The sequence below is a fragment of the Amia ocellicauda genome, unplaced genomic scaffold, assembly GCF_036373705.1.
Source record: "Amia ocellicauda isolate fAmiCal2 unplaced genomic scaffold, fAmiCal2.hap1 HAP1_SCAFFOLD_153, whole genome shotgun sequence".
Taxonomy (NCBI): domain Eukaryota; kingdom Metazoa; phylum Chordata; class Actinopteri; order Amiiformes; family Amiidae; genus Amia; species Amia ocellicauda.
Genome location: NW_027102716.1, coordinates 47,447 through 69,455, shown reverse-complemented (window position 1 = coordinate 69,455; position 22,009 = coordinate 47,447). Strand labels below are relative to the sequence as shown.

Here is a 22,009-nt window from a genome sequence, read left to right as displayed (position 1 = left end):
TGTGAAAAATGGTTGTGAGAACCTGAACCTGAACACAGGGCTGATGGAAATTTAGAAGTACAGTAATCAATCCTTTGTTTTGCTTTTTACACTAAGCCAGGTGAGGAACACTGCAGTTGACATTTTACTGTAGTTTTGTTCGTTTTTGTAGCTAATTATTGTTGCATGGATTCAAAGAAGCCTATGGTGTGATTTGATTGTATTGCATCAATACATTTCAGATTTTGTTCAATGATTCCACTGTGTTTGTAGTATTCTCTCTACTAGTCCTTTTACAGTGATGTATTTATGTGTAGTACCATAATGAAACATGTATCACATATTTTGTACTACAATATTTAATGATTGTACGAACAACTACACAGTGAAACTATCGGTATCTTCTGTGTTACTATGTTACTATGGTATTTCATGATAAATGAGTTATTTGAACCAACAAGTCTGCAAGTGCTAGGTTTCTTTAAAGATATGAATGCACAATGCAATGTTTTGAACATTGGACAGCCTGTGTTACAAGTGATGACCGTTTTGAGTTTTGTGTCTAGAGTTTTGAAAAATGACATCAAGGTTCTGAAATTAGTGACAAAGTGATTGTAAAAAACTGTATATTCATCCTATTTAATGTGCTCTTTTAAAATGTACTTTTCTTTTTTATGTTGCCATTTCTGTTCTACCAATGTTTCAGTTGTTAGCCAAAGATTGACAGAGTACATCTCATACACACAGGCCAGACAGCAAAGATTTCTTTTTGAAATTCAATTACAAATGCTTCATGAACTCATCAATACGATTAGAGCTCCTGAAAGCAATATAACTAACTCACTCTACAGCATCTCATTAGCAGTGAAAAGAAACCAAGAAAGTTGGGACAGTCGACTGTTTACCACTATGTAACATCACCTTTTCTTTTAATAACACTTATTAAGCACTTGGGCACTGAAGACACCACTTGGTTAAGTTTAGCAAGCGGGATTTTCCCCCATTCATCCATTATGCATTTCCTCAGCTGCGCAACTGCACAGGGCCTTCGTTGTCTTAATTTGCACTTCATAGTGCGCCACACATTCTCAATTCGGAGACAGGTCAGGACTGCAGGCAGGCCATGCTAGCACCCGCACTCTCTGCCTACGCAACCATGCGCTTGTAATCTTGGCAGAATGTGGTTTGGCGTTATCCTGCTGAAAAATGCAGGTACGTCCCTGGAAAAGACGATGTCTGGATGGCAGCATATGTTGCTCCAAAATGTGTACATCTCTTTCTGCAAAAATGGTGCCCTCACAGATGTGCGAGTTACATGACAGACACTCATACACACTGTCACACCCATACACACACAAACACACACTTTCACAGACAGACACACGCACACACACACACACTTTCACAGACAGACAGACAGACAGACACACTTTCACACACAATCACTTTCACAGACAGACACACACACACACTTTCACACAGAGACAGACACACACACACTTACATACATACATACATACATACATACAGTGAGGGAAAAAAGTATTTGATCCCCTGCTGATTTTGTACATTTGCCCACTGACAAAGAAATGATCAGTCTATAATTTTAATGGTAGGTGTATTTTAGCAGTGAGAGACAGAATAACAACAAGAAAATCCAGAAAAACGCATTTCAAAAAAGTTATAAATTGATTTGCATGTTAATGAGGGAAATAAGTATTTGATCCCCTATCAATCAGCAAGATTTCTGGCTCCCAGGTGTCTTTCATACAGGTAACGAGCTGAGATTAGGAGCACTCTCTTAAAGGGAGTGCTCCTAATCTCAGCTCGTTACCTGTATAAAAGACACCTGTCCACAGAAGCAATCAATCAATCAGATTCCAAACTCTCCACCATGGCCAAAGAGCTGTCCAAGGATGTCAGGGACAAGATTGTAGACCTACACAAGGCTGGAATGGGCTACAAGACCATCACCAAGCAGCTTGGTGAGAGGGTGACAACAGTTGGTGCGATTATTCGCAAATGGAAGAAACACAAAATAACTGTCAGTCTCCCTCAGTCTGGGGCTCCATGCAAGATCTCACCTCGTGGAGTTTCAATGATCATGAGAACGGTGAGGAATCAGCCCAGAACTACATGGGAGGATCTTGTTAATGATCTCAAGGTAGCTGGGACCATAGTCACCAAGAAAACAATTGGTAACACACTATGCCGTGAAGGACTGAAATCCTGCAGCGCCCGCAAGGTCCCCCTGCTCAAGAAAGCACATGTACAGACCCGTCTGAAGTTTGCCAATGAACATCTGAATGATTCAGAGGAGAACTGGGTGAAAGTGGTCTCAGATGAGACCAAAATCAAGCTCTTTGCCATCAACTCAACTCGCCGTGTTTGGAGGAGGAGGAATGACCCCAAGAACACCATTCCCACCATCAAACATGGAGGTGGAAACATTATGCTTTGGGGCTGTTTTTCTGCTAAGGGGACAGGACAACTGCACCGCATCAAAGGGACGATGGACGGGGCCATGTACCGTCAAATCATGGGTGAGAACCTCCTTCCCTAAGCCAGGGCATTGAAAATGGGTCAAATACTTATTTCCCTCATTAACATGCAAATCAATTTATAACTTTTTTGAAATGCATTTTTCTGGATTTTCTTGTTGTTATTCTGTCTCTCACTGCTAAAATACACCTACCATTAAAATTATAGACTAATCATTTCTTTGTCAGTGGGCAAACGTACAAAATCAGCAGGGGATCAATTACTTTTTTCCCCCACTGTACATACATATATATGGAAAAGAAACATTACAAGTATAAATCACAATAAGATGTAATAAGGTACAGATAAACAAAGTGTAATAAAATGTGATCTGTTTGAAAATGCAGGGACGTCACTGGAAAAGATGATGTCTGGATGGCAGCATATGTTGCTCCAAAATGTGTACATCTCTTCTGCAAAAATGGTGCCCTCACAGATGTGCGAGTTACATGACAGACAGACAGACAGACACTCGCACACACTGTCACACCCACACACACACTTTCACAGAGAGACATATACACACACACACACACACACACACACACACTTTCACACAGAGACAGGCACACACACGTACAGACACACACACTAACTTTCACACAGAGACAGACACACACACACACACACACACACACATACATACATACATATGGAAAAGAAACAATACTTTTATAAATCACAATAAGATGTAATAAAGTACAGAAAAACTAAATGTAAGAATGTGATCTTTAATACACACAAATATGTATGGCTGGTCGGATGCGTCTTGGACTCGGGTTCCTCTTCATTACGTATAACGCTTTTGCCTTTTGCTAAAGCTTTCCGTGGAGGGGATCGTGGGTGAGTTTGTACCATTCTTGGGGGGCTCTGCCTTGTTGGGGCGGAGCTGTGATCCAGGTGAACAGCAGATCGGGCATAGGTGGGCATGTGGGCAGAGGAGTAGGAAGGCCGGTCAAGCAAATAAGCTTGCTAAGGTACGCAGCAGCAGCAAGCAGCCCCCCCATCCAGCCAGCCAGCCAGTCTGGCTGGCAGTGACTGAGTGGTTGACAGACGGCAAGCAACGGAATGTACGTGCTCTGTGATGTCATAGCAGTCAGCTGAGAGAGGCTCGTGATGTCATCGCTGAGCTGGCTGGCTGGCTGGCTCTGTGTGTGTGTGTGTCTGTGTCTGTCTGTTTTTCTGTTTGTCAGTCTGTCTGTCTGTCTCTCTCTCTCTCTCTCTCTCTCTCTCTCTCTCTCTCTCTCCCTCTCAATTCAATTCATTTGTATTGTCAAAGCAATTGGACATACATACATACATACATACATATATGTAGCGTAAGGTACACTTATACATTTCAATTAAAGAAGTGAATTCATAGTATCACCTTATCACGAATCCTGGAGTCTTGTAGAACTCAATTTCTGTAATAATTGGACGCAGACACCAATTCCAAAGATATAAATTGTCAAATTTATTTAAAAACAAAGACTAAATGTAGCACTACACTAATTATACAAAAGGGAAAAACTAATTAAAATTCAACTCTAGATCAACAAATCAAAGACAAATCACTTCCGTGACCAAATCAAAGACCATGGGATCCCATAGGATAACACACAAATCGTTAAACAAAAAAGGTTATAAACACATTGACTACAATACCGGTTAGTAATTCTAGGAATCACTAAGAAACAGTTGAAAGTGCTAAATTGCAGTTTCAGAAGATGAAAAAAAACTGTAACTGATGGGATATGTAGTACTTTATACTCGAGTGGTCTATGCGATTACACCCTATTGGTGTTATTAAGAACGCCAAGTACCAGAATGCAGAGCGGGACTGTTTTTTGTGCCGTGACTTGTCGGGGGAAAAAGGCGCAGAAAAAACGGACGAGAAGGTGAAGGTAGTATGGCGGTGATGCACGCGTTGGTGAAGTGGGAAAGCGGGGTCGACAAAGACTCTTACAGCGTGATTCCCACTGCTTGCTTTCGCAATTTTGATTTATTCAGCATTGCTGATGATGACGAAGAGACGACTCGAAACTTCAGAGCAGAGTGGAGAGACACGAACAAACCTCCAAAAGGTGGATGGCCTGTCCATGAAGCGCAGATCATTATGACTGGTAACAATGTTTATTTAAAAAAAAAACATTAAAGTCTTTACATGCTATTTGATATATACAATCACAGTATATTTGAAATGAATGTTTAAGTTATTAATGTGTTGTACTTCTAACATACTCTTATAACATGGTAGGTGGTGGTGAGGGTGCTAAAACTCGTCATACTTGACTGGCATTTGTAAGAACGATTTATTGTGTGTTGTGCTTTACAATAAAATCCCCCAAATCACAAAATAAATTAAACCAGATATAATTTAACTTCAGTTTTGATTCAGTGTTGGCTGTTCATCTTAATTTGTATGGTCAAAGCACAGTATTTTTATGACAAATAAATATAATCCCCAAATATCTGTGGACATAATGCAGGGTTTTATTTATTTTATTTTTATTTTAGGAAAAGAAGGCGAACTAAGAAGAAAACTTAATGACCTAACAAAAATGCCCTGTCCTAAAATGAAGAGAGTACCTAAACCAAACAAAAAACTTCAAATTTCAGATGATAGTGACCTTGATGAACCACAGTTACCGGTGAGATAATTACTGCAAATATTAAATAAATGTATTGCAGGATTGTTTTTTTTTAATCATTTTCATATATATATATATATATATATATATATATATATATATATATATATATATATTCATTTTAAACTCTTTTCCTCTCTGAATACAGCACAAAATAAGAAAGAAAACCGATGGAGCTTCAAGAATTAGATCCCGTCATATTCTACAGACATTTAAAGAGTCCAGTGAAGTTGAGCTACAGCAAAAAGTTAAGCAGCTCGAAAAGGAAAACACAAGACTTAAAAATGAAAACCAATGTCTTCGAAACCGTATGGTTGATGGTAAGTTTTTTTATTTATAGCAAATAATTCCTTACCTTGATAAATGTTATTCTTCAGTAATTTAGATTCCAGAGTAATGTATTATAGTTGATCATACTGAAGTAATCTAGAACCACAATACACTGTGCACTGTCTAATAGTTTAATAATACTGATTATTAAATAAAGTTTTTCAACATAACTTCATAATCCTACATTAATGACTATATGCATTACATTAGACCTGGTAATTCTTGTATTTTATCTTTTTTATTTTTTTCGTAGCTAATGTTAATGACCCACAAAAAGGTCAGTTTCCCAATAACATAGAGCAAGTCTCTCAAGTATAATTGCAGGCATTGATGGTTTTGTTTTCACTTTGTATTAAATATATTACTAGAAATGATTATCATTTAATACTAAGGTTTTTTTCTCCAGAGATTCCAGACCTTTTGGACAATCTGAAAAAAATTGTAACAAAAGCCACATTTATCAGCAATGAAGACAAAAGTGTGTCACCATCAAGTGGTTCTGACAGCCCCACAGCAAATTGTTCTGAATCTGACAAAGAATCACCAAAACAGGTATAACACTCTTGGTCTACAATATTACAAAGACAAGGTAAAAATATATATATTGAAAACAAATATTGGTTGTAAACAATCTAATGATGCTACAGTATCAGTTATATTCATAGTTAAAGTTGATAATAAGAATGTAATTGAATTATGGGTGTCACAGATTCACTGACTTTATTATGTCTGTAAATTAATAAACTTAGAATTGAGACATACTGTGGTCTTTAATAACACATTTCTGTAACAAAATCACAGCCTTACTGATAATGTATTCCACTTAACATAATATAAGAATAGTTTGGGGATAAACTTGTTTTTTATTTACCATTGTCTTTTAGGTGGAAATATTCCCAGGCACTGGAGTTTACATTGACAAACTGTCCTGGATCCTTGCAGAGAGGTGCAGCACGAATACGTCATATGCAAGAACCCTGACGGTTGCTGTCTTTGACTTTCCAACATTACTAAAGAGCAATCTTCGTGGTGGTGGCAGCAAGAGAGATCCAACTTCGGAGACATTAAGATCCTCATTGATGTTATTGAGGATCATATACAGCTGCCTTCGGAAGGACACGACGTGTTTCAGTTGCGGGGCTTTGCAGCCCAGCGGGACCCTCTTAATGCCGGACATCAGCTGCCCGAGCCGGTGCGGATGAACGGAGGGACGTTAGACAGCGTTACCTTCCGGGCAGGAGCAGCGAGCGGCAACACCGGGGTGAAAGTGTCGTCTAACACTGTGCCATTAGCCACTAGCTGATTGAGCAGATCAGTGGTTTTTAAGAAGATAACAATGGCAGCAGACTTGATATTTTCACACCCTGCTACCTCCCCAACCGCTAACACACACTGCTCTAGGGGGCAGAACTGCACCGGAGCGATCTTGACTCCATGGCGTCGGGTCAGTTTTTCAAAAGACGCATTCAGGGGGTCCGACCCCCCGACCCGGGAAGAACTACCGGTACTCCCCCCTCCCCTCCCCTGTTCCCCCACAATAAGAAAAGCACTGAAAACAGAAGACAAAATAAACAAACTGAAAAAAGTAAAGCAACAAAAAAACGCAGCCAAAGGACAGAGCTCTCAGCAGCACTCCCGCTCACTGCAGACCCCTCCCACACACTCCCAGCTGAGAGAGAGAGAGAGAGAGAGAGAGAGAGTTAGTGTCTGTCTCTCTCTCTCTCTCTGTAGATGCATCATAGGGAACATATGTAACAATCTCTCTTTTTGTTTACCAAAAATGAGAATGAACGTATTTCAAGTGGGTGTTGCCTTGGTTGGAAACGTTTTAAGATTATTTATGAAGTGTAAAGTGGATTTGTCTCAGTTCTCCGTAGTTTTCAATGTATGTGCCATTCAGTAGCGTTCATGTTACAGATGTGCCCTATGCAGTGGTAGGGTCAATAAAATGTCAGTAAAACTTTATTTTAGCAATTATGGAGGGGAAGAACTGCAAATAGCGGGTCCCCACTAATTATCTAACTTACCAACAACGTTTCAAATTAGGTCTTGCGAAGCTGCCAAATAATGCTGTATAATCGTATGTGTCTTCATACACCGGCTGCTATAGTCTGATAGCTTTGATTATATATATATATATTTTCTCGTGAACCACAAATGCTATTTGCTTGATTTTTACAGAGTATGTTATAAATACCATTCTTATGAAGCCTGACAAATTGTATGCTGTAATTATGAATATTTTCAAATCATTTGTTTGTTTTTCCTAACATGTTACAAATGTTCCCTATGTGAAAGATGCATTATATCTTAATAACGTCTAAACAATTACAGATATACAGATTATTATTTTCGGTAAAGTTATAACACATTGCTATTAACTATGTGTGTCAGTAAAAGTTTAAATTTCTTAAAGGATTTTTATTGATCTTGCAAAATAAGTGTTTAGGGAACATTTGTAACATAGAGGTGGGTTAGCCACCGGCTACGGGCAGCGGCTCCGGCTCCAGCACCGTCACCATGTCGCTGGAAAAGCGCTAAGTGAGCTCACAGTGAGCTCAGTGTAATGTCTGCTCTGGTGAGCTCACAGTGTGACCTAGTCGTGAGTTCACGTCTTCACTGGGTAGTCCTTGACAACTTAATTGACTCAAATCTTGGGCTTAATTGGTCAAAATGACCATTGGTTGAAGGTACTCAGGGACTGATGTGTAGAGAGACTTATTAAACCTGCAGGATTGTGGTTTTCCCAGATCAGAATTAACCAGATCACCACAAAGGAACATGGTAGGTGCTATTGCAACACAGATTACACAAATACATTGAAATCCAAGTTTGCAGTGGTCCTTGGGCCATTGGGTGGTGATCCAGATCACTTCAGCAGGAATTTTGCAGTGGTCTGGACTACAACTCTCTCTCTCTCTCTCTCTCTCTCAATTCAGTGCATTTGAATTGTCAAAGCAATTGGACATGCATACATACATACATACATATACACTCACCTAAAGGATTATTAGGAACACCTGTTCAATTTCTCATTAATGCAATTATCTAACCAACCAATCACATGGCAGTTGCTTCAATGCATTTAGGGGTGTGGTCCTGGTCAAGACAATCTCCTGAACTCCAAACTGAATGTCTGAATGGGAATGAAAGGTGATTTAAGCAATTTTGAGCGTGGCATGGTTGTTGGTGCCAGACGGGCCGGTCTGAGTATTTCACAATCTGCACAGTTACTGGGATTTTCACGCACAACCATTTCTAGGGTTTACAAAGAATGGTGTGAAAAGGGAAAAACATCCAGTATGCGGCAGTCCTGTGGGCGAAAATGCCTTGTTGATGCTAGAGCTCAGAGGAGAATGGGCCGACTCGATTCAAGCTGATAGAAGAGCAACTTTGACTGAAATAACCACTCGTTACAACCGAGGTATGCAGCAAAGCATTTGTGATGCCACAACACGTACAGCCTTGAGGCGGATGGGCTACAACAGCAGAAGACCCCACTGGGTACCACTCATCTCCACTACAAATAGGAAAAAGAGGCTACAATTTGCACAAGCTCACCAAAATTGGACAGTTGAAGACTGGAAAAATGTTGCCTGGTCTGATGAGTCTCGATTTCAGAGTCAGAATTTGGCGTAAACAGAATGAGAACATGGATCCATCATGCCTTGTTACCACTGTGCAGGCTGGTGGTGGTGGATGTAATGGTGTGGGGGATGTTTTCTTGACACACTTTAGGCCCCTTAGTGCCAATTGGGCATTGTTTAAATGCCACGGCCCGTTGTTTCTGACCATGTCCATCCCTTTATGACCACCATGTACCCATCCTCTGATGGCTACTTCCAGCAGGATAATGTACCATGTCACAAAGGTCGAATCATTTCAAATTGGTTTCTTGAACATGACAATGAGTTCACTGTACTAAACTGGCCCCCACAGTCACCAGATCTCAACCCAATAGAGCATCTTTGGGATGTGGTGTGTAGCGTTATGTTGGGTGTATTTGGATAAGAGTATTTGGGCTCTGAGCTGAAGCACGGATCTAAAGAAGACCTCTCCCCCCCAAAGTTATCAGATTTCCTTAGCTCATCAGCTTGGAACTGGTTTGCATCAAAGTGACAGTTTTGGGGAGGATGGCACCGAGAATAGGCCAAATAGTTTGTTATTCTGCTATGAGATGTCTGGAGAAAGGGGCCTGTGGGTGATAAAAACTCTTTGAAGTGGATGAGAGCCGAAATCCCGACATAGAGCTACGAACCCAGGCCAACCGGCATTTCCAAAAGATGGCATGGATTGACATCAGTCATAAATCCAAAGTCACAAAAGATTAAGTCTGTTTTAGTTACTTGTGATAAATTGTTGATATCCTAAGCGTTGGCATTAGAGTCATTAGGTGATTAATCGAGTACTGTTCTGTTGGGTTGTTACTGAATAGCCAAAACAATGATTACCCAAATGTCCCCATGTGAAGCATTGATTGTTAAGGTACCAGGAACAGAGATTCCTGAATTCCTTGGACGCCTAGGCAGTTTGGACTTTGAAGTAGAGTCGCGTCGAACTCAGTTGGTAAACGACACTACGACGCAACTCGAAAAAGAGTCGATAGAGGTGATGAAAGTTATGGCTAGCTTAGCACTTGCGAGCTCAAGGGTAGTGAACTGGATCATAAGCAAGTTTGAAAAACTGAAAAAGCTAGGAGAAAAGTATGCTAAAGCGAAAGAAGAAAGAGCCAAACGGCATGGAATGGTTTTAGAATTTGAAGGAAAGCTAGATACTTGTGGAAAACAAGTCATTGTGTTGAATGCTGAAAAAGAGGACTTAATTGAACAGAGAGAGCAATTAGGAAATGATTTAAGACAATGTCAAGTTGAATTGGAAACAACTCTGATCCAAGTAAAAGGTCTGCAAAATGACAGATGTAAAGCGGTTGAAAATGAAAGGATAGTTTTGAAGGACCGGGATGTTTTGGAAATGCGTCTTTGCAAAACAGTCAGGAAGAAAGATTTGGGCACTGTAAAAATGGAGATACTCGAAGGCGAGGTCATACATTTAAAAAGGGACAGTGAAGAAATGAGGAGAGTAAATCAGGTGCTTAGGGGAGAACTCAAATCAACTGAAGTTGAAAATGAGCGTCTCAAGCAACAAATAGGGGCCCTGAAAGCTGCCTCTTGGTGGGCTGCAAAGCTGACACCTGACAGCATAAAGGAACAGCCGGAACCGGCCAATGCACGGAGTCGCACACCGTCTCCACATTTAGGCCCCGGGTTGCCTCGTCCTGATCGTACCCCTCCCTGTAGTCTTTCTCCACCCAGGGTAAGAAGCTCGTCGCACAGACGAACTTCCTCTCCCGAGAGTCCAGACCGAAAGGTTAACATGCGCCAGTTGAGAGAACTGGCTAAAGATTGTGAAACCTTTAACCCAGCAGACAAGGAAGGAAATGTGGAAGCGTATATTAAGGACATTAAGTATGCTTTGAGTTTCTATCCTGAGGCTACGGAGAAGGAAAAGGTTCTCCTAATCCGCAAAACTACCTCTCGCCAAGTCCATTCTTGGATGGAGAGGCAAGGGTCCATGGTCTGCGATAGGTTTCAACGCTTGTGCAGAGCATTAGTTAGGGACTATTCCAGGTTCATTGATCCAGTGGCAGCAGTGACTGCCGCACACCAGATCAAACAGGGTAAGCATGAGTCCCCCCGTGATTACTATGAAAAGCTTAGGAAAACCTATTTTGCGGGTCAAGATCGACCCGGGGCCGAGGAAGAGGTGAGCTTTAAAGGGTTGTTTGTTGCTAATTTGTTCCCAACGATTAAGGAAATGATCATATTACATGCAGACGCAACGTATATGAACATAGCTGAAATTCAAAAAAATGGCACAGAAAGCTTGGGAAAGCAAGTACAATAGCACTTCTGATCGTAAAGATTCAAGCACCCAAGTACTGGCAAGGCGCTCTGAGAGCCCTATTTCTCCACTGGAGTTAGAGGGGACAGAGATTCAAAGAAGGAAAGAACCTCCCAAGGATGGAATCCAAGACACCCAGGCTTACAATAAAAAAAAGAAATCTGCTCCTAGCCTAGGTGGGTTAACTCAGTCTCTGAGCAATGTTGCAGTTTCTGAGCTACTGCTACGCTTAGCTCTGCTCCCTTTGCCCCCTCTTCCCAAACTGGAAGTTAGTAGCCAGGGTAAAGGGCCGGACTCGCCACCTAAGGAATGACTAGCTCTGGAACCACCCCCTGTCCCCGCCTCTGTGTTTTTGATTGGATGTGAGGAACAGCAGGGGGGTTTCTCTGACACATCAGCCCACTGGGACCTCCCAGTGGGGGAAGTTGCCTGCAGGCAAGCTGAACCTTTGGTGATGTTACTGGGTGATCTGACACAGAGAGGCAGAGCCAAGCAAGTTTACATAGAAGTGACCATTGAGAATGTGTGGGAGTGAGGAGCCTTGTTGGACACTGGGGCTGAAATTTGTTTAATGTCTGCCACCACAATGGGCAACCTGAAACAAATTATGGAAACCTCAGACCAACGACTGAAAGTGGAAGCTTGTAGTGTGAACATTACAAGTTACACAGAGACTAAGGCACAGCTCACTCAAAAGGCATTGTTAGAGTTCACCTTTGGGAAGATTAAGTTGGTTCATCCAGTTTATATTTCCAAATTTGAAACAGAGAAGTTGATCATTGGTCAGGACCTATTGAACAGGTTGTGGGCTCAAGTTGAATCACCAAAGCCTGTGGAATTGAATGACAGATATGATACAGCCACCAAGGTACAACTTCCCAATGAGACCATTTTTTGTGCATGTCCCTAAAGGGGGCACCGGCTTACCATGTAAGCCAACCATTCGAACCCAGGTCCCTACCAACTATTATAGACATAGTGAAGGTCAGGTGCCTGAATAACACCTGAATTCCCAGTCACCTCCCTCTGTTAATCAACTTCCACCTATTGGTTACCGTCAGTAACCATACTCAATACTGAGTAATACCAATTGTTTTTTTGTTTTAATGTACTTGTGTTATAATATGTAACCTGTATATGTGCTAGTATAGGATTGTCAATTTGATTGGAATACATTCTGCTTAAATAATGAACTATTAGTTTGTTTTCTTTGATTTCTCGGGGTCATGAATGGTGAAGTCCACTGTTGAATTCTGTTACATAACTTTGAGATAAATGCTTAACGTCTTATTTTGTCTTGAAGGGGATAACGCCCTAGTCGACCTCAGTCCCATTCAAGAAAGGGGGTATGTAGCGTTATGTTGGGTGTATTTGGATAAGAGTATTTGGGCTCTGAGCTGAAGCACGGATCTAAAGAAGACCTCTCCCCCCCAAAGTTATCAGATTTCCTTAGCTCATCAGCTTGGAACTGGTTTGCATCAAAGTGACAGTTTTGGGGAGGATGGCACCGAGAAGAGTCCAAATAGTTTGTTATTCTGCTATGAGATGTCTGGAGAAAGGGGCCTGTAGGTGATAAAAACTCTTTGAAGTGGATGAGAGCCGAAATCCCGACATAGAGCTACGAACCCAGGCCAACCGGCATTTCCAAAAGATGGCATGGATTGACATCAGTCATAAATCAAGCCCCCCTCCAATAGGACACTGGGGGCTGAAACCGAAATCCAATCTCAAGAACTCAGGAACCAATCACCTATTGATCTGATAGACTATAAAGGACAAACACGGCCTTTCTTTCTCTCTCTCTCTCACCTGAACCAGTAACTCGCTGCCACAGCTCAACCTGTAGCTCTGTTGACCGAACCGGAACCAGAAACCAACCAAGTCTTTGCCGGCAACAGAAGAGTTAAACTGGGAGAAGGAGATTGAGCCGTACAAAGAATTCTTTTAAAGGACTTTATTAAATAAAGAACTTTACAGACTGCGCTGCCCGCCTGTGCCCACCTGATCAGTGGAGTTTTACAGCTGGACAAATGACTAAGTCGACTGAATACGAAAGTGTCAGTCATTTAAATAGCTATTTGAGTTTTAAGAAACTTGACCCTTGGAACAAACAGGGCCCTGCTTTCCTCAAAGACTTTGTCTTCAAGTAACTACGGGGGAAACCTGCTTACAAAGAAGATTTTGTGCACAACCTTGGAGCCTTCAAACCAGTGGAAAATCTGTTTGGAAACGACTCTACTTTCGCGAAACCCCAACTTCCAGGTGCATCGACTGAGTGGAAGTTCTTGGACAAAGCCGAACCGGACTGCCTTTGTTCCAAACCACACGGACCTTGTGCCGTGTGCTGTTATCTGAGCCCGAAGCCAGAGAGGCCTCTCTGCGACGAAGTTCAGATAAGTTTAACAGTTTGGAGTTCATGATTCATGACATTTGAGAAATCAATTAGAAATGTTAATCTGTGATTCATAACTCTAGAATGTGTAATATCATTTAGTTTTCTTAAATATAAATGTGTGTTGCATTAAACTGTTTTGTTGATAATTTTAGAAATAAAATCTGTCAACGCCGAGAAATATCTTCTCATTCCTGTTTAACTGTTTAGTCTGAAATTGACACAAGTTAATAGACACCAGATTATAGGTGGCCCTGCCTATCCTTAATCATTGAATAATAATCAGTTAAGGGAAATTGTGGTAACAAGTAATGATAGGGTCTTTCTCTCCACCTAAACGTTAATGAGACTGATATATATATAACGAGAAGTTACCTGACATAAATACTAACCTGCGTAGTTATTTAATGTCTGACTAATAATACTAACAAGAGACTCACCTTCATCTTACTAACTGGTATTGTAGTCAATGTGTTTATAACCTCTTTTGTTTAACGATTTGTGTTATCATATGCGATCCCATGGTCTTTGATTTGGTCACGGAAGTGATTTGTCTTTGATTTGTTGATATAGAGTTGAATTTTAATTAGTTTTTCCCTTTTGTATAATTAGTGTAGTGCTACATTTAGTCTTTGTTTTGAATAAATTTGACAATTTATATCTTTGGAATTGGTGTCTGTGTCCAATTATTACAGAAATTGAGTTCTACAAGATTCCAGGATTCGTGATAAGGTGATACTATAAATTCACTTCTTTAATTGAAATTTATAAGTGTACCTTACGCTACAGGTGGAACGGGAGCTTCGTGCCCTGGATGTGCATCCCACAAATCTCCATCAACTGCAAGATGCTATCCTATCAATATGGGCCAACATTTCTAAAGAATGCTTTCAGCACCTTGTTGAATCAATGCCACGTAGAATTAAGGCAGTTCTGAAGGCGAAAGGGGGTCAAACACAGTATTAGTATGGTGTTCCTAATAATCCTTTAGGTGAGTGTATATGGAAAAGGAACAATATGTGTACATCTCTGCATATGGTGCCCTAACAGATGTGCAAGTTACATGACAGACAGACACTCACACACACTTTCAAAGACAGACAGACAGACAGACACTCACACACACTTTCACACACTCACTTTCACAGACAGACAGACACAGACACAGACACACTCACTTTCACACAGAGACAGGCACATTTTCACACAGAGACAGACACACAAACACACACAAACAGACACAGACACATACTTTGACAGACAGACAGACAGACAGACACATGCATATTATGGGTCTTTGTTGGGTAGTGAAATGGGTAGCATCAGTCGCAGTGTGGGTAATGTCAGGGAGCCAATCATAGTTATTTGCATATCGTGGCGCAAAGCATTCTGGGAAAAGCAACTAAACACGTTTAGTCATGTATTTGTCCATAGTTTACACATGAGATGAACGAGACAGTATGACGTATTGAGCACCTAGGATTCCTCATGTGTATGTGAGGGGCAGAGGAACCGGATCCCAAGTGTGCGTCCCAGGTGCTATAGGTTTCAAAGCATGCAGGGGAATAGGCACCCCACCCTGACACGTATATAAGATTGGATAGGGAGATATAAATAGCAATGGGGAGACTCTTGTACTAGGTGTGGCTCTATCCATATAGTGGGGCCAGCAGCCACTTAGCAGGTGCAGCAATAGAAGCTCAGCCTGGGGAGACTGGATTTAGCATTTCCTCTCCATTTTGATAACTATCCAAAATCATTTCTGCAAAATACTTCTATGATACCTATGTATGTTTTTTACTTGTACTATATTATACTATCAAGTATCAGTGTATACATACAATGTGACCTGTTACATTAATACAGAGGCCACGGAAGGCCAGATCAGTAATAGCCACTGTCCCCTGATATTACACTTTTTTACAATCACTTTGGCACTCATTTCAGAACCTTGATGTCATTTTTCAAAACTCTAGACACTAAACTCACACCCGATGATCAAAATGCACATTTTTCAAAACTCTAACACTTTTTTACAATTGCTTGGATACAATACACATCAACCTCAGATCATTTGTTCATTGAACTAAAATGACACAACTTAACATCAAAGTATTACCATTTCAAAATGCAATTCACACATTACATCTGAGATCACTGTCTATTCATTTCATTACAAAGATCTAACTATCAATTGATACAGCTGCTCAAAATGATAAGTGACTGTTGCATTACTCTTAATGCATAGTTTTATGGAAACTGACAAACAGTATTCCATGTTTCGATCATGAAAGTTTCAGGATAATGAGATCCATTGACACCAATAACCGAGGAGCATGGTTTCTTAGGGTTACCATAGACTTGACTGTGTCTTCTTGTTTGTGAAGGAACAGGACTGTGTTTTCCTGTCTGGGTTCCCGCAGGCTTAAGTGGGTTTGACCTACTATTAGAAAAAAAAAAAAAAAGGAGCGCTAATTAATTGTTCAATATCTGATACGCCGGTGATAATATAAAATAACGTGTTTATAGTTTATAGAAGTTTATAGTGTTTATGGTAAATGAAGAAAAGTCATTAAGTTATATACAAGTTCTATAAATGCAAACATTGAAAAGCATGTTTGTTGTTATTCCTATATAGGATTTAGTATTATTTGTGTTTTCTTGTTTTTTGCTATGTTTTCTCCCCTGTCGTTTATTGTTATTTTGCGGGCTTGCACGCCTTGGTTGTTGTGTACAAAACGATACATAGAAAATGGGAAAACGTGTTACTGTGTGGGAACAGCTCTAGTAAGACGGGCGACCCGCCACTTAAAGGTACACATGTAAGGTACATGTATGATAACTATGGAGTGAAGCGGTGCGTTTGACTGGACAATAGGTGACAGAAAATTAAGGTTTCCAGAAGATGGGACTTTTGATTCAGATAGACTTGAGCACCTAAAAACGGTTTTGCAAAATAGGAATACAAAGCATTAAGAAATGAGAAACCAAAGCTAGCTATCTTAAAACATTTGTTAGAGAAAAGAAAGAAAAGACAACAGGCATAATTCAATCTGAATGCCCCGAAGACAAATTAAAAATATATATATATGTTTTTCAGTATAAATGACAGTCCTCAAGATACTGAAGGAAAATTACTAGATAAGTAATAAATAAGGGTAGTTTGAGACACTGCAGGTCAATATAACATGCCAACCAAAACCATGGTATCTGAATTTACTATGGATATAAATTAATATGTGTCTCTTTGTATGTTTGTACGTTTTCAGTTTGCGCAAGGTAAATGTCCATATTTTGACTTTTTCATGTACTGTATAGTCCAGAATATGACTAAGAGAGTCATAAGTCACAAATAGTTACAGAATGATAGCTAAAAAACGCCAGTTAAATATGTTGTAATAACAGACCTACAAGAAAGTCAGCATTTAACTGTACACAGAATGCTATTGCAAACAGAAATAATAATACAAAATTAAGTTATTTAAATAGGTCTTACGAATACAGAAGTTAAAAGTAACATGTTAGAAATGGAATTAGAGCCAAATTTAGAAATAGGAATCCGAGGCAACCACAAACATTCGGTGAAGGTTTCTTACATATTGATAAATAGATAACCAGATACTCCAGGAAATTAACGATGTGCTCATTTGGAAGCTATGAGTTCCACAATGAAGAGTTTTTAAATCCCTAGTAATAGATCCCTAAATACAATGTGTAGGTAAGAAATTAACTATTGATCAGTTCAATCTGGATTCGGGAACAGTTCTTCTGAACCTGTACTGGTGTAGATTGGACTTCAATAGGAGGAAGTGACACAATAAAGACATGAGCCACGCAGGAGGACAGTCTTAGTGCCCACGCAGGTTCTTAGTTGGGGAAATCATTGACTGGACACATTTTTTGAAAATGTGCTTTCCTGAAGTACCTGGACATCATTATTCAGAATAATGAAAAGGCTTATTTTCCAAAGATTAAATACATTCATTAACTACAATAATGTAGTGAAATGTATATAAATAGTAATAATACAAATCGATCAAATATAACTTGCATTTTCTTGTAAGAAATTACGAATAGGAGAAAGAACAGCTGTTGGGATGCAGTGCGATGTTATCCAAAATTGAAAGCGGTTGAGAAAGGAGAGTTTGTTCTGTGTGAGACAAATGTACTGCCACGAGAGACTCTGATGGTGATTGACTGGAATATGAGGGAAAATAATGAAGTTACTACAGGTATAACTAAAGGTGTAACATAACTAATTTAATGAAACATAGTCATGGCAAGTTATAAAACTGTTTGGAAATAGTCCTTTCACAAACAGAAATACCCTATCAATTAGGAAGAGGGGGGCAGGGGGCAAGGGCCGTATGTGCTCCTCTGCTCCCCCTGTTCGCCTGAGCAGACAAGCAGCCTGAGATGAGAGAGAGAGAGAGAGAGAGAGAGAGAGAGAGAGAGAGAGAGAGAAGTCAGAGACAAGGCAGAGACTGTAAGTACGTGTAAGGGTTCATAACTTATTACAAACAGAGCAAGAGTGTAATGAATGGTAATTTACACTGCTTGTATTAATAATGATAATAATATTGATGTTGATACAGACGAATACGTCACATACTAGATGACAACCGCATAAAACTAATAATAATGAAAATAGGAATAATAGGAGTATGGAAATAATTTCAAATTATGGTTTATTGGTAAAAAATGAATTGAGAAACAAAGATTAATAACTGCCATCATTTACCCAACTACTATTAACTATGGTGTTGAAGGAGCTGCTGTAATAGTTATTGTAATGGTCTCAGGTATTTAAGTTAGATAAAAGGACAAAGATAAGCACATTGTTTTGAAACTTTGACAACTCCACACAAAAAGAGTATCTACACTAGGAAGTAAAGCTGATTCAATAAACACAGGAGATATGATGCTGCTGACGACAGCTGAGTGCTGTACTGAAATAATTTGATAAATGAGATAAATTGGAATCAAGATTATTATTATTTTGAATTGTCCCTTTACTAGAAACCTTATAGATTGTGCGAATGTCAACTAATGTGATAGAGATGCCTTTTATAAGGACGATCTCTGATGTTGTGTGAACCACACATTGTGTCTTCAGACTGATTTATTCCACATGGCAGATATGCATATTATGAATCGTGTCCTGAAGGAACCGATGTCTGACCCATATGGAGAAGATGCTGGTGTTCTTGTTGAGACACAGTAGGCCAAGGGCGCGGCTTTAAAGACAGCCTCACAGCAACTTGAACAGACCAATGCTGAGGTCCACTACGCTGAAGTGATGCTTGACTCAGTGGAGAAATAAGTTAAAATACTATAATTAAAGGTTTTCCAGATTATAGGAATCTACAATATATTGTGAAACTGCTCAGATGACGTCCGCAGTAGCACATATTCTTCTATTGATAGTTTAATTTATAATGTACTATTAGTGGAGATGTCACATTATTCAAATGAATAGAATGACAGCCATGAAGTCAGAATCAGTCCATTGCCCTTCACTTAAGATTTGTACAATGTATAATGTTTATAAATCAAAACGCAACAAATATATGTACAATACAGTTTACAAACTGAATTTGTAAAAAAGAATGTTTTGCTGACTTTTGTATTCTCTTTGAAGCAACAAAATGTATGTGTTATGTATGTCGTAACTAGGGTTTGACTTTTATGACCTGGGGCTGGATGAAATTTAATTTGAGATGCACTGTAAAAGCTCCAGGAAATTGCAACTGGCCACTGCACCTTCCATAAGAGAGCTCAAACATTTGCTAATGCATTGGTTGCCTCACAGGCACTCTTTCCCTGGTTTGCCCATGTGGCGCATGGTGTTGGCCACACGGGCAAAGGGGGGATGTGTGCATCAGTCTTTTAAATTGGTTTGCCCCAGGTTTTATAGTAACAGCTTAGCAATATTGTAGAACTTGCCACATTTGTCAAGCTCATAATCCTGCAATATGCAAATAGATTGTGTTCAAGAGCTTAAATGTTGTGGATATGAATATATACTTGTAATAATATATAGGTGTTCTAAATGGGTTGAAGCCTATCCCGTAGGAAGGCTGAAGTAGTAAAAGTAGCAAAAATACAGTTAAGGGATGTTATATGTAGATTTCGCATTCCAGGGAAATTTCCAGTGATAGGAACACTCACTTCACTGGGACAATAGTGCAGGAACTATGCAAAGCCCTGCGAGGTAAACAACATTTTCACTGCCCCATCAGGCTCAGTCAGCTGGAGCAGTGGAGAAACAAAATGGGATATTAAAGAATAAGCTGTCTAATATATGCAAACAAACAGGACTCAAACGTCCAGATCCCCTTCCTATAGTCCTAATGACAATGAAATCGTCAGCAAATTGAGAAAAACAGGTCTTTCTCCGTGTGAGATTATTATGGGATGACTTATGAGACTCTCCATCACTCCTCCATTGTCTGTAAGGGAAATGGACATCCACTTGATGGATGATGCTATGTTGTCTTTTTGTATGGGACTAACACGTGCTTTCGAAGCTGTCCATTCACAGATGAAAGCCGCCCAGACTGAACCATCCCAGCAGGTTTACCACCCCTTCCAGCAAGATGACTGTGTATATCAAAGCACACAAGAGAAAGTCCTCCCAACAGCCCAGGTGGACAGGGCCCTACCAGGTGCTCCTGACCACCCACACAGCTGTGAAGTGCCTAGGAACGACGACATGGATCCACTCCTCACACTGCAAACTTGCCAATCGAGGCGATCAGCACAACCCTGGTGGAGAACAGAGGGATAAAGGAATTGTTCTTCCACATCAGATTTGACATTACTGCATGTATGCAGGCCCTTGTAATTGCTTTTCCAATACTGCCAACTGGTTATTGATGATTGATTTCACATTGTGGTACGAGTATCGAGTGAAATGCGTGCTATCCACCTCAACAACACAGCGATAACATGGAGCCGGCAGGTGATCCAGGTCACAATAGAGGTCAAGCAGTGGGAGGAGGAAGACGTGGTGGTCAAAGGTGTAGCGTAAGGTACACTTATAAAATTCAATTAAAGAAGTGAATTTATAGTATCACCTTATCACGAATCCTGGAATCTTGTAGAACTCATTTTCTGTAATAATTGGATGCAGACACCAATTCCAAAGATATAAATTGTCAAATTTATTCAAAAACAAAGACTAAATGTAGCACTACACTAATTATACAAAAGGGAAAAACTAATTAAAATTCAACTCTAGATCAACAAATCAAAGACAAATCACTTCCGTGACCAAATCAAAGACCATGGGATCGCATATGATAACACACAAATCATTAAACAAAAAAGGTTATAAACACATTGACTACAATACCGGTTAGTAAGACGAAGGTGAGTCTCTCGTTAGTATTATTAGTCAGACATTAAATAACTACGCAGGTTAGTATTTATGTCAGGTAACTTCTCGTTATATATATATCAGTCTCATTTACGTTTAGGTGCCGAGAAAGATCCTATTTGTTACCACAATTTCCCTTAACTGATTATTATTCAATGATTAAGGATAGGCAGGGCCACCAATAATCTAATGTCTATTAACTTGTGTCAATTTCAGACTAAACAGTTAAACAGGAATGAGAAGATATTTCTCGGCGTTGACAGATTTTATTTCTAAAATTATCAACAAAACAGTTTAATGCAACTCACATTTATATTTAAGAAAACTAAATGATATTACACATTCTAGAGTTATGAATCACAGATTAACATTTCTAATTGATTTCTCAAATGTCATGAATCACAAACTCCAAACTGTTAAACTTATGTGAACTTCGTCGCAGAGAGGCCTCTCTGGCTTCGGGCTCAGATAACAGCACACGGCACGAGGTCCGTGTGGTTTGGAACAAAGGCAGTCCGGTTCAGCTTTGTCCAAGAACTTCCACTCAGTCGATGCACCTGGAAGTTGGGGTTTCGCGAATGTAGAGTCTTTTCCAAACAGATTTTCCATTGGTTTGAAGGCTCCAAGGTTGTGCACAAAATCTTCTTTGTAAGCATGGTTCCACCGTAGTTACTTGAAGACGAAGTCTTTGAGGAAAGCAGGGCCCTGTTTGTTCCAAGGGTCAAGTTTCTTAAGACTCAAATAGCTATTTAAGTGACTGACACTTTCGTATTCAGTCGACTTAGTCAATTGTCCAGCTGTAAAACTCCACTGATCAGGTGGGTCTGTGAAGTTATTTATTTAATAAAGTCC

At 39.9% G+C, this 22,009-nt stretch overlaps 1 non-coding gene across 1 annotated transcript; it reads left to right on the top strand.

Annotated features, from left to right (window-relative positions):
• Positions 1–3,291: 3,291 nt before the first annotated feature.
• LOC136723183 (U5 spliceosomal RNA) lies at positions 3,292–3,406 on the top strand. The gene has a single exon (XR_010806612.1). It is a non-coding gene; the product is annotated as a U5 spliceosomal RNA (small nuclear RNA).
• The last annotated feature ends 18,603 nt before the right edge of the window (positions 3,407–22,009 follow it).